Below are 13,396 nucleotides of genomic sequence, written 5' to 3'. Positions count from 1 at the left end.
TTTAGAATTTTTAAATTGATCACTTTGTTCATTATTTACACATGTCCATTGGCAGCTTGCCAATCATAATTTATGCACAAAGACAAAAGCCATATAATTAGCTGTGGATGACCTGTTTGGGCTGGAAACCTTTTTGAAATAGGTCAGGAATGTGATTTTGAAGCAAACATTTTTGATACAATTTTTGTTAGGATAGATAAAACTGTCACTAATAGACTTATGTCCATATCAAAACGTGCTCATGTCCTCTTTCCAAAATTATTTGCTTGTTGTTATAGTGACATTGGCTGACAAGAAATGTATATTGCTTTCTAGGTAATGTTTGCTAATAATATAGGAAAAGATATTTCCTATATGCATCAAGATGGATGCTGGCTTTTCTGTAACTTAACAGTTAACTGTATTTTCCCATTTTATTTTATGTGCATTTTGAATTGCATATGCACTATATTTTATAGTTGATTTAAGCACAGGATCCAGATGTTCCTGACACATCTGTTTGCATACCTTTATATAAATGAACTTCAAAATGAGACCAGTAGCTCCAGGGACTGTATTAGTCCACAATAAAAAGTACATATTTTTGCCTTGTCTACATCTATGTATACAGTAGATGTCGGGTAGCTGGCCATTTTTTATGTGTCCTTGCAATGCTGTTATTTACATTCTACTGATTTGCTATGCCTGGCCATCTGGTTATGGAAGAAATACTGTGGTTACTTTTTTTTTTTTTTTTGGCTTTGTTTAAAAGGACTTCTTAAATGCTATCAATACCAAATATTCTATGATCATTTATGCTAATAACCTGCAAAACTATCTTACATTTTTTTCTGGCTTGTTTCATGATACATTTTTAAACTTATATATCATTTGATTTTTAGCTGACTTTGTAAAATGGTAGAATTAAAAGAATGTGTTGTTTTGATAGATGTTCTATGACACAGTATTTCTTAGTAAGTATGTGAAACAGTAGATCTACTGCACCTGCTCTTTCACCACTCAAGATGCAGCCTAAGAGTTAAAAGCGCAGGCAGAGCAGTCAGAGTGTTTTGTGGCAAAGATAGCTGTTGGTTTTGCTGTTTTGTGAACTAGGGCAATATATAAATTTCAATTTCTTTAGTATAATGTGAGGTTAGTTGTAGTAGTAATTTATGTAATTGTGTGGGTTGAATTAGATAACAGGAGAGAAGTTAGCACAGCATCGAGTATATAACACAACTTTGTAAGGGATAATCATTTAGCTTGTTATGGTTAAACAGAATAACTAAAATATTTTATATAAATTGAAAGAAGTTGATTTTATTAGTTACTGTAACTAAATTTTTTCATATTTTAATATTAAAGGAGACTTAAATAATTATATTCAAACTTGAATCTATAATGTCACAAGACATTCATGATGTCATATTCTAAATTTTTTAATGTCATTAAAGCCTCTCCTAATGAAAAGTCTGAAATACTCCCAGAGTATTTTTTCTGACTCATTTTTAAAACAACTTTGCTGAGGTATAATTAATACAGAAAACCTGCTTATACAATTTGGTCAATTTGAACATATTAATATACCTGTGAAACCATCACCACAATCAGGTCAATAGCTATATCTCCATTATCTCAAGTTTCTTGTGTCATTGTGTGTTTACTGTGTGTGTGTGTGTGTGTGTGTGTGTGTGTGTGTAAGAACACTTGACATGATATCTACCTTTTAATAGATTTTTAAGTGCATAATCGAGTATTGTTGATTAGAGGCACAACGTTTTACAGCAGATTTTTAAAACTAATTTATCTTGTTGAACTATCGAGTAATTTATTCAATAGCACTTTGAATTCCAAAGCAAGGTTCCAGTGTATGGACAGCCTCATTTAAAGACAATCTGAAAATGGTAGACCATTACCTATGCATGTTTTCACTGTTGTTTACACAGAAAAATGTTGTATGCAGTTGTTTACATTCAATAAAAATATAAAATGCCATTTTAAACAAAGTAATGTGTGAGAAAAGTTTTAAATTATACTTTAAACATAAATAGTAAGAACTAGATGTTTTGAAAAGTTTACTATTAACAAAGGGATATATCTCTCAGATTTTATTATGCCAAGAAGAATCTTCCTACAAAATATGTGTATGTTACTAGTGTAGCGATTTTACAGTTGCAAGGATATCAGGTTTAAAGAATCTTATTACAATTTTTATTAATTAAATATGGGTACTTTACTAACTTTTGGTTATATTTTAGAAAATTTGTTCAATATTTGGGGTTAATATATAACAAAATATTATACTTCTTTCATTAGCAGTTTTACAAAAAACATCTGATTTTTAAGAAAATAAGTTATTGAGGTTAAATGAACAATTAAAAAGCATTCAGACTGTAAGATGTTGAAATCTTACAGTGCTAAATGAAACTCTAAAGCATGTTTTCCAAAAACTCTTATAACAATATATTTGATAGAGACTCTTTCAGGGTAAAGAGGAAATATAGCCTATTTTTTCATTTAGTAAAAGAGAGGAAGCTGTTCTGTACCAGATGCAATTGATTCTAAAAAGCAAAATACCCCACTGAAAATTTATGAGAATTTAAATATAGTGCTATAAATATAGTGCTATATATCCTCAAGTTTTCAATATTGAAAAGGTGTCAGTTTAATATACATTGTTGGTAGTTGGTTTTCTTTTGAACTGTGAAAGTGTTGGTAACATTTTTTATATTCCCCATATTTTCTGTATTTACTAAAAGAATGGTTAAATAGAATGGATACTTATTATTGTCATGATTATTACCGTTTTTATGATTATTATTAATAATCATCAACCTCATCATGCTAGGAATCCCACACTTCCAGACATGGATAAAAAATTATATTGGCAGACACTTGGTATATATATATTTGTTTACCTAAGGAGATTGTTGATAAAATACCTTTTTCAACCATGCTGCATTTAATTAATGTTCTTATACAAATTTCTTAATGTAAAACAAATAACTTGATGTTCCCCAGCTGCTTATCACAGTGCTTATGCCTGTGATGAAGAGCTGAGTTTCTCCACACTCTTGCCAATATTTAATATTTTAATGTTTGGCTAATCTGATATAGACAAAATGTCATCTCATTGTTTCAGCACAAATTTTCCTGCAAAATAATAGAATTGAGACCCTTCCATATATTGGAATAGAGTTGATGCCTTTCCATGCTTTTCTTACACTGCCTTCTCAGAATTGTGTTTCCATTGGTTGGGAGTGGAAGCTTTATAGACAAAGTATACACCCCAGTTGCATTGTGGTTACATAGACCTCAGGATATCACTTAAATTATCTGTTTCTAAATTACTGTAATATGGGAATAATAAGAATCACAGGATTATTGGGAGGAAATCAGAATCTGCCACAAATTAAGCACTCAAAGTGTTAGTCATGATTATCTTCCTGTCCAGTTTATGGTGTTTTCTTTGTTAGTGAACAAGACATATAAGCTGATATATGTCAGTAAAGCACTTTTAGTTATAGAAACTGCAACTATTTTGTCCTTTTTGTGGATTATATTCACCTGTTACATGGTTTCAATTCTTTAAAGTTTTATTTTTTTTATTTGATTAAATATTGCCTTTTTTTTTAATTTTGAAAAAGTTTTTCAAAATCTAGGACAAAATGAGAGTCTTATATGTCTTTTCTGCTAAAGATAAAAAATAACATTCTTTATTATTAAGAGATGAGTTTCTCCACATCCTTGTCAATTGTCTTATTTATTCTGTTAATCCTTACAAAAGGGTATTTTTTCCATTGATTTTTTAGAGAGGGTGGGAGGGAGGGAGGGGGGAAAGAGAGAGAAAATGTTGATGCGAGAGAGACACATCAACTGGTTGCCTCCCAACTGGATGGAGATGAACCTGAAACCAGATGACCCTGACCAAGAATCAAACTTGAGACCCTTTGGTGAGTGGGTGGACGCTCTAACCACTGAAAAACACCGTCCAAGGCTACTTTTTTAAAATTACAGTTTGCATTCAACATTATTTTGTATTACTTTCAGATGTACAGCATAGGGCGGTTAGACAAGTATATACTTTACAGAATGTTCCCCTGGTATTTCAAATACCCACCTGGCACCATACACAGTGATACAATATTGCTGAGTATGTTCCCTACTCTGTACTTTACATCCCTGTGACAATTTTGTAACTTCCAATGAGTACTTCTTAATCCTTTCACCTTTTCACCCAGCCCACCAACTACCCTCCCTTGTGGCAACCATCAGTCTGTTCTTTGTACTTATAAGTCTGTTTCTGTTACTGTCTTAATGGCTAGATTATGTAGAAGAAATCAGGTATTGACAAATGGATAACAAACAACTTTTTTGTTTTGTAAAAAATGCCTCTTAAATTATATACTTATTGTATTCTATATATGTTAATTTAGTTAGCTTTTAACAGTCTAATACTCACATTTCAAGTCCCTAGACTGCTCCTTTTGCACCTTCCCCGCATTCCAGACGAAGTGTCTCTCGCACATCATTTCTCTCTTTTTCTCTCTATCCCACTCTTCCTGAAAATCAATGGAAAAAATATTCTCAGGTGAGGATTTTAAATAAATAAATAGATAAGTAAATAAAAGGCTGGAGAGAAACAGGAAACATTGGAGCTGACTGTTCTTGGTAACTGGTAACCTATCAATTACTACAGAGAAGTCTGGACTTGAGGATGGCTGTTATGTAAACCCACCCACTGCACCAAAACTGTGAATATATGTTGTGATGGTACCTTCTGGAAGTTTCTGGTAACATTTCTCAACTGTTAAAACCTGTATTTCCAAAGTTGATTCATATTTATACTTTGCAATTCAAATAAGGGTAACCCTTACTCCATAACAAAAAAACTTATATTATTTTGAAATGCCTTTTCTGAAATATAACTAATTTATGTGTATGAGCATGGGTATCTGTCTGTCCATTCTGTCTTCAAGTCGTAGCTTAGGTCTTATAGATCTAATAGGAAAACGTAAGCTATTATGTTATAAGGTTTTCTCTTCTATAACCAAGGACTGTCTCTCAATGTATTAAGCTCATATTTCCCCCCAATAATATTATTAGTAATATTTATAGATCTGTAGTATTGCTTTTGTTGAACTTCCTCTTAATATTCTTCTAATCATGTTACTAATGCAGATGAGATTTTTCTCTACATTTTAATTGATAACTATTGGTATATAATAATGCTATCAAATGTTATATGTTGCACTTTAACTTAATATTTTTATCCATATCTTCTGATAGACTTTAGGCAAGAATGTTAATTATGTATAAGAAAAAATCATGACCTTTCCCTCTCTTTTCCTTTACCTACTGCAATGCCCTATAAATTCAGTATAATATTAAGTACAGGTGGTCATAGTAGGCATCGTATTTGGTCAGAAAAAAGTAAAACACTCCACATAGAATTTAATACACTTATTTGTTTAAAAAACCTTGGAAGTATTCAAATTAAAAAAAAAAAAGAGAGAGAGAGAGAGAGAGAGAAGGTCGTCTAGGAGGTGAAAAACAATTTGGGTAACACCCATATTTCAAACCTGCTAATGGTCCGGGCCTGAAATCCAAGAGAATCTACCTGCACTTTCTCTGTTGGAGACAGTTTCAGTCTGTTCTGAATTTCTCAAAAAATTGCTACCTCAACTAGGACTTGAACTGCACACATTATATACATCCTCTGCTCAAAATGCTATGCTGGGGCCTGCCATCATCCTGCCAATTGCTGGCATAAAAATAACCACAAAAATTGCTCTTTTCCTCCTGCCTATTTTAAAAATATGTGTTATTGATTTCAAAGAGAGGAACAGAGAGGGAGAAAGAGATAGAAACATCAATGATGAGTCATTGATCGGCTGCCTCCTGCACACCCCCTGCTGGGAATTGAGCCCGGAACCCTGACCAGGCATGTGCCCTGACCAGGAATCGAACCTGGATCATAGGTCAATGCTCAACCACTGAGCCATGCTGGTTAGTTTCCTCCTGACTTTTGATATCCAATCACTGTTTCTCTCTGGCAGAATCTGGGGAAGTTTGTCAGGAAGGGGTTCTGGGAAATGTAATTTATAGCTTCTAAACAGTAGCAATACAGAGAAGAGTACATTGGTAAGATTGTTGTACTCAATGACAAAAGATAAATAATTAATTCATGACTTCTATAAGGGTAAAAATATCTTCTCCTCTTAGTTCATTCTGAGGTTTTTGTTTTTGTTTTTTCAATCTTCACCTGAGGATATGCTTGTAGATTTTAGAGAGAGTGGGAAGGAGGGGGAGAGAAAGAGAGAGAGAGAAAGGTCATGTGAGAGAGAACATCAGTTGGCTGCCTTCCTTAAGTCCCTGATCGAGATGGAACCATCAATGTAGGTATGTGCCCTGACCAGGGATCAAACCTAAAATCTTTCAATACATGGGACCACACTCCAACCAACTGAGCCACATTGGCCAGGCTTATATTTTTTACAATCATGGATACATGTTGAATGGTAAATGATATTTTTCTATAACTTTTCAGATGTTTAATTCTCAATGTGCCAATATGATGCATTAGTTGAATAGATAATCTGATGTGGAAGCATCCTTTTATTTCTTAAATAAATCCGCTTTATAATTATGCATAATTTTTTACAGTACTATATTTTATTTTTCAATAGTTTAATTAGTAATTTTGCGTCATTTTTCTTAAGTGACACTGCTTCATAAATTATTTTCCTTTTACCAATCTTTTGCTATTTAAAGATTAAAAATAGCTAGGCTGATAGACTGTATTGGATATCTTCCCCTACTTTGCTATTGTCTAAAGTAGTTTTATGATATAAGAATCATATATATTCATTAAATGTTTTTGAATAGTGCTTAAATTCTACTCATCTTATTTTCCTGGAGTTGAGGAAAAACACGGATAGTGAAACATTTGATTACTAATTTTATTTCTTTAAATTTTAATTCTTACTTTGTTTTACATATATCTATGAGCACATATGTGTAGTAGATTATGGTGTATATATGTACACACACATATATTATAAACATATACATGTATATCATCAACTTTTAAAAATTTTCTTGTTAATGACTTGTCTATTGTATTATATTATTTATTTATTTTTAATATGTCTTTATTGATTTCAGAGAGAGGACAGGGAAAGGAAAGAGAGATAGAAACATCAATGATGAGAGTCACTGATTGGCTGCCTCCTGCAGGCCCCCCACTGGGGACTGAGCCCACACCCCGGGCATGTGCTCTGGCCCGGAATTGAACCCTGATCTCTTGGATCATAGATCTATGCTCAACCACTGAGCCATGCCAGCAGGCTGTATTGTATTTTTAAAAGAAGAGTATTGTTATTGGTCCAGTTTGGTCCTTTTGTGGTGTGTTGTAATTGATTTGTTTATGCTGTTTTTATTATTTCCCACTTCTACATTTAGTTTTCTTCTGTTACTCTTATTACCATTTTTAGTAGAGTGCTTCACAAATTCATTATCAATATTTCTTGTGTATATACATGTGTTTTCAGAGCATTTATGGCTCCCAATTTTCTGCTTCGTATTGATTTAGCTACATCCCGTGATTTTTGATACATAGCATAGCCACCTCCATTCAGCTGAAAAGTTTTTTACAACCAGAAATAACGTAGCATTACACTTTAAACTCTCAAGTATAGAGGTTTTCTCATATTGTATTTGTCATTAATTAAGTGTAATATATTATAGTCAGAAAACGTGATCTGTGTTATATGTACTTTTTTTTTTAATATATCTTTATTGATTTCAGAGAGAGGAAAAGAGAGGGAGAGAGAGAGACAGAAACATCAATGATGAGAGAGTCATTGATCGAGCCCCCAACCCGGGCATGTGCCCGGACCAGGAATCGAACCCCGATCGCCTGGATTCTAGTTTGACACTCAACCGTTGAGCCACGCCGGGCCGGGCTGTTATATGTACTTTTTAATAACAACTTTTCATCATTTCAAAATGTATTTCTTTTAAATTATTTTTAATAATATTTGAACTACTTTATATATATGTCTGGTGTACATTCATGTGCTAACTGTATATTTGCTGACAATTTTACCATTTATTCAGTAACTAGTTATGGAGTAAACTCCTTTGTATTTTTAAAATTTTTAAGTTCATTTTGAAAGAAAGTGTTTGTGCCTTCTGTTATTTTGTGTTTAAGGTTAGTTTGTATTTCCCCTCTGCCGTTTTCCTCACTCCTGCCTCTCCGTGATTTTGAGGCTGCCCTATAACCCTGGCATCCATCTCCCTCGTGTCCTCTGCCCATGACGACTTCTTCTAGCTGGAGGTCCAATCCTCTGCGGGGATTCTGAGGCCTTGTGTTGGGCACCATAACAGAGGGCGGCGTGGCTCAGCTTCTGGCCAGGAGCCTGAGTTTCCGCTTCCTCTCATCTGGGCCAGCAGCTGGTTATAGGCTGTAGCCCTGCTCTTCTCATAAGATGAAGAATGTTACCCCTTAATTGGGCTCAAAGACTCAACCCTGTCAGAACGGCTATCATCAATGGCCCAGCGATTCCACTGATGAACGTTCATTTTTAATCTTTTATGAAAACCTAAACAGTATACTAAAAAACGTTATGATTACATAAATGTGTATGATGCTTCATAAGTAGGATTAACAATGAAAATTTAGCATCAGAAATTCTGCCTTTTATTTCGCTTGTATACGAATATATGACAAAATGCAAGGTATGTTAGACTGGAGGGAAAGCATTTTAAGTCCTCATTTTTACCCTGAATTAACAGAGTGCTAGGGATACTCTCCATTTTCTCATCTATAAAATGAGTTACCGTATCAAATAGTATTGCCTCTTTCTGTTTTCTATGTTCTATCTATCCTTAAGCTAACTTAGAGCTTCTGGGGGAAAAATATTCAACAAAATGACATTTTGGTAAAACCAAATGTCCTTTAAGGAAACCCAGTGTAGAGAAGTATGAAATGATGAGATGAGGAGGAGACTGAGATTTTTAAATATTTCTTTTAATTAACCGTAAGACTCTAGGTGAAACAATGGTTTCAGAAATCAGAATAAAAAATTGCAAAATGCAGTTCCGGCCAGAAATCACATTGCAATAGTGGTTTATTCTATAAATTCCTATTTAACTTACTGCATTTCAAAGGAATAATGAAAACTATTAAGTTACCAAAATCTGTTTGCTCTAGTGAGAATTATAACCTAATTTAAATGAGTCCAATAAGCTCTCCTACACAGGAAAAGAACCTGATTTCATCAACATGGGTTCAGCCTGTGGCATTCTGTGTTTGGCTGTGGCCCAGTCCCAGCCCGCGGGGAGGGGCAGCCCTGCCATCATGTCTGTCAGGGAGCAGACACCTCTCCTTGCATTGTCAAGGAGCTCCGGCCTCCTGTGCGGTCAGCCCGCAGTGAAGCGCTGACAGTGAGCCGCTGCCCAGAGACCGGCGAGAGCCTCTCACCCTGTATTTAAAGGGCCCAAACGCTGCAGGAAGACAGCTCCCTGCCTCTCCTAAGTGGCATGTAGGAAGAGACAGCTGATTTAGCAGCTCTGACAGCCCACGGGAAACTTGATCCGGACAGAAACAGAATGTGAAATAACAGGAGCTCTCATCCTTGCCTTCAAGAAAGAGGAGAGAGGCCTAAGACTTCGCAGGGCCTCTGATACACCTGGCATTCTGTGGGTGCATTAAACAGATTCTGTCATTTAATTTCCAAAACACCACGTATGCTCATAGTGTTTAAATAATGAAACTTCAGTCATCTAGTAAATAAGTAGTTGCGGGGGGAAACACAGATAAGCTGAATACTGTGATGAAAATGTGGGCTCTGTAAACCTGCAACTTTTTTTCAAAATTTCTTTTGACAGCTTCCTAACAATGAGAATTTGGATAAGTTTTGTTAAGTGTTTTCTGCTTTAGTTCCCTCAGCTGCAAAATGTAAGTAGAGTTTACATGACAAAGTTGTTGTAAGATTCAAATAAGATTATCTCTATTAATTGCTTAGACAAATAATTAATGTTTAGTAATGTCCCAGAAATGGTTGATATTATTTTTCTTTGAACATAAAAATATATGATTATTCTAAAATGCCATTCAGCTTTCTGTATTTGAGTGTGATAGTCATTATACCAACTGAAATATATGGTGAAAAAAATTTTTAGTAGGTAAAATGGTAAGTGTATTAACAGGAACAATGATAAAAATGCTTCAAAGGCCTTGCTGGCATGACTCAGTGGTTGAGTGTCGACCCATGAACCTAGGGGTGACGGTTTGATTCCCAGTCAGGGCACATGGTGGGGTTTGGGACTTGATCCCCAGTAGAGGGCAAAAAGGAGGCAGCTGATCGATGATTCTCTCTCATCATTAATGTTTCTATCTCTCTCTCCTCCTTTCCTCTCTCTGAAATCAATAAAAAAAATATATTAAAAAATGCTTCAAAGATGCTATTTGTGCACTGTCATCCGAATGCCTCACAAGTATCTTAAAATTCTAATATTACCTACTATAAATAAGCACATTTATAAAAAAACAGAAACAAACCAGAAAACAAACAAAAAAAGGAACAGTAGAGATAGTTGGAAATTCAGGGGAAATATCCAATTGTTTCTTCAGTCAGAAACACATTTTCCCAGATAATTAAATTGTCCACTCTCTCAATTCTTCAGGCCTCTGATCCAATGTTGTCTCTCTGGTCATCTATATAAAATAGCAGCCCTACTCCAATGTGAAAAGTGTTGAATTTTCCTTAAGTTTGTTATTTTTTAATAATAATACATATCAACAGCTGTCTTATGGCATGTTTACTTGTATATTTATTTATTTTCTCTATCACTCACAAAAATGAAGATCTGAAAAGCAGGGATTATCTCTAGTTTATTGTTGAATCCCAGAGCTGAGAAAAACCAGTGACATACTAGATACTCAGTAAATATTGTTGAATAAATAAATGAGGTGCATATGCCTGTAGGCTCAAGAATAAGGGGAGGTGAAGTATTAGAAGCCGGAGAAGGCAAAAACTGATTAGTACATGGAAGACAGGATTGACCAGCAATGATATGAAAAAGAACCTGACAGCTTAAAAAAATAAAGCAGCTAGTATACTTGGAATACAGTGAACAGAGGAAGCATAACTCAAGAGAGATAAAATATACAGTGTCAGTCCTTTCAGGGCTCCCTTAAGAATGATTAGTATACATTTTAGGTGCATCATAAATCCACTAAAGTGACTAAGTGTCTTGAAAGTGTACTAATATACTCCCACTTATTTAGTGTTTATTTGATGTGGTTTCTTCTTGAGTATATTTTATAAATTTTACACATAAGAGCAACTTTATTGACATATAATTCTCATAAAATAAGATGTGCTTATTTTAATTATTTAAATACATGAATTCTCATATGTCTCTTGGCCATCTGTATGTCCTCTTTGGAGAAGTGTCTATTCAGGTCTATTGCCCATTTTTTAATTGGATTTTTTGTCTTCCTTTTGTTGAGTAGTATGAGTTCTTTATATGTTTTGGAAATTAATCCCCTAACAGATGTATCATTGGCAACTATGTTCTCATACAGTGGGTTTCATTTTGAGGATGACTTCTTTTGCTGTGCAGAAGCACTTAAGTTTGTTGTAGTCCCACTTGTCTATTTTTTTTATTTATTTTGTTTCTCTTGCTCTAGGAGATATATCAGAGAAAATTCTGTTGTGTGAGATGTCAGGTTTTGATGCTTATGTTTTTTTCCAAATTTTTTATGGTTTCATAACTTATATTTAAGTTTTTTATCCACTTTGAGTTTATTCTTGTATATGGCATAAGTTGGTGGTTTGGTTTCATTTTTTTTGCATGTACCTGTCCAATTTTTCCAACACCTTTATTAAAGAGACTGTCTTTACTCTATTGTATGCTCTTGCCTCCTCTGTCAAATATTAATAGACTATATTGGTGTGGGTCAGATACAGATGGCCAAGAGACATATGAAAAAATGCTCAACATCCCTAATCATCAGAGAGATGCAAATTAAAACTACAATGAGGTATAACCTCATTGCTAGAATAGCTACCATCAATAAATCAACAAACAAGTGTTGGTGAGGGTGTGGAGAAAAGGGAACCCTAGTGCACTGCTGGTGGGAATGCAGACTGGTGCAGCCACTGTGGGAAACTGTATGGAGTTTCCTCAAAAAATTAAAAATGGAACTTCCATTTGAACCAGTGATCCCACTTCTGGGAACATATATCAAAAATCCTGAAACACCAGTCTGATAAGATATATGCACCACTGTGTTGAAGCAGCATTATTTACAATAGGTGAGATCTGAAAACAACCCAAGTGCCCATCAATAGATGAGTGAATAAAAGAACTGTGGTACATTTACACCATGGAATACTATGTAGCTGTAAAAAAAGAAGGATCTTTTATTCTTTGAGACAGCATGGATGGACCTGAAAAGACAAATATGATCTTACTTATATGTGGAATCTCATGAACAGAATAAACTAACAAATTGGTGCAGGGACATGGAAGCATGCAATAGACTGACAGATCTCATACAGAAGTGGGGTGCAGGGAGAGATTAACCAAAGAATTTATGTGCATATAGGCATAGCCCATGGACACAGACAATAGTGCAGTGAAGGCCTGGGGTGGGGCCAGAGCCAGGAGGAGGGGGAAAGGGGTGGAAAATGAGGGACATCTGTAATACCCTCAACAATAAAAACATTAAAATAAAATAAAACCAAACCATCCTATATGAAAAAGATCATGTGGAAGAGAAAATACATTTACAGTATTGTAAATATTTATTGGAAAAGATCCACATATAAATGGACCCACACAGTTCAAACCCACATTGTTCCAGTCAACCTTAGTGCTCTATGGTGAATAGCTCCCTTTCTGGAGCAGATCCTCTATCTAAATTCTTTTTGACACTAGGGGGAAGGTCAGAGATTCTTCACAAATCTTTTGTTTCCTAAAAATAATCAGCCTAAAATAATCCTCATGCCAATAAATAAATAAATACATCAGTTCTCAATACTGTATTAAATTGTGCATCCACAAACCCACTCAATATATCACATATTTCCATCACTCCAAAAAGAACCTCAGTGCCCCTTTTCATATGGTCCACAATTGCCAATCTAATGCAATTATTGATGGACATTGTGTATTCTTGTTTGTTTTATTTTTTAATAAATAAAATCATGCCCAATAAACTTACTAGTGTCTATCTTCCTTTACTCATGATAATATTTTTGAACAATCCATGTTGCTGAGTGCATTAGTTCATTTATTTGTATTGCTGAGTTGTAGTTCAGTGCACTAATATACCAGGATTTTTTCTTTTTTAACCTTTCACTAGTTGGTGGACATTTGGGTGTTTATAGTTAAGAGCCAT

Source organism: Miniopterus schreibersii, assembly GCF_964146895.1.
Source record: "Miniopterus schreibersii genome assembly, chromosome: 5".
NCBI lineage: Eukaryota > Metazoa > Chordata > Mammalia > Chiroptera > Miniopteridae > Miniopterus > Miniopterus schreibersii.
The sequence above is the reverse complement of the archived record's forward strand: the minus strand, read 5'-3'. Positions refer to the sequence as shown.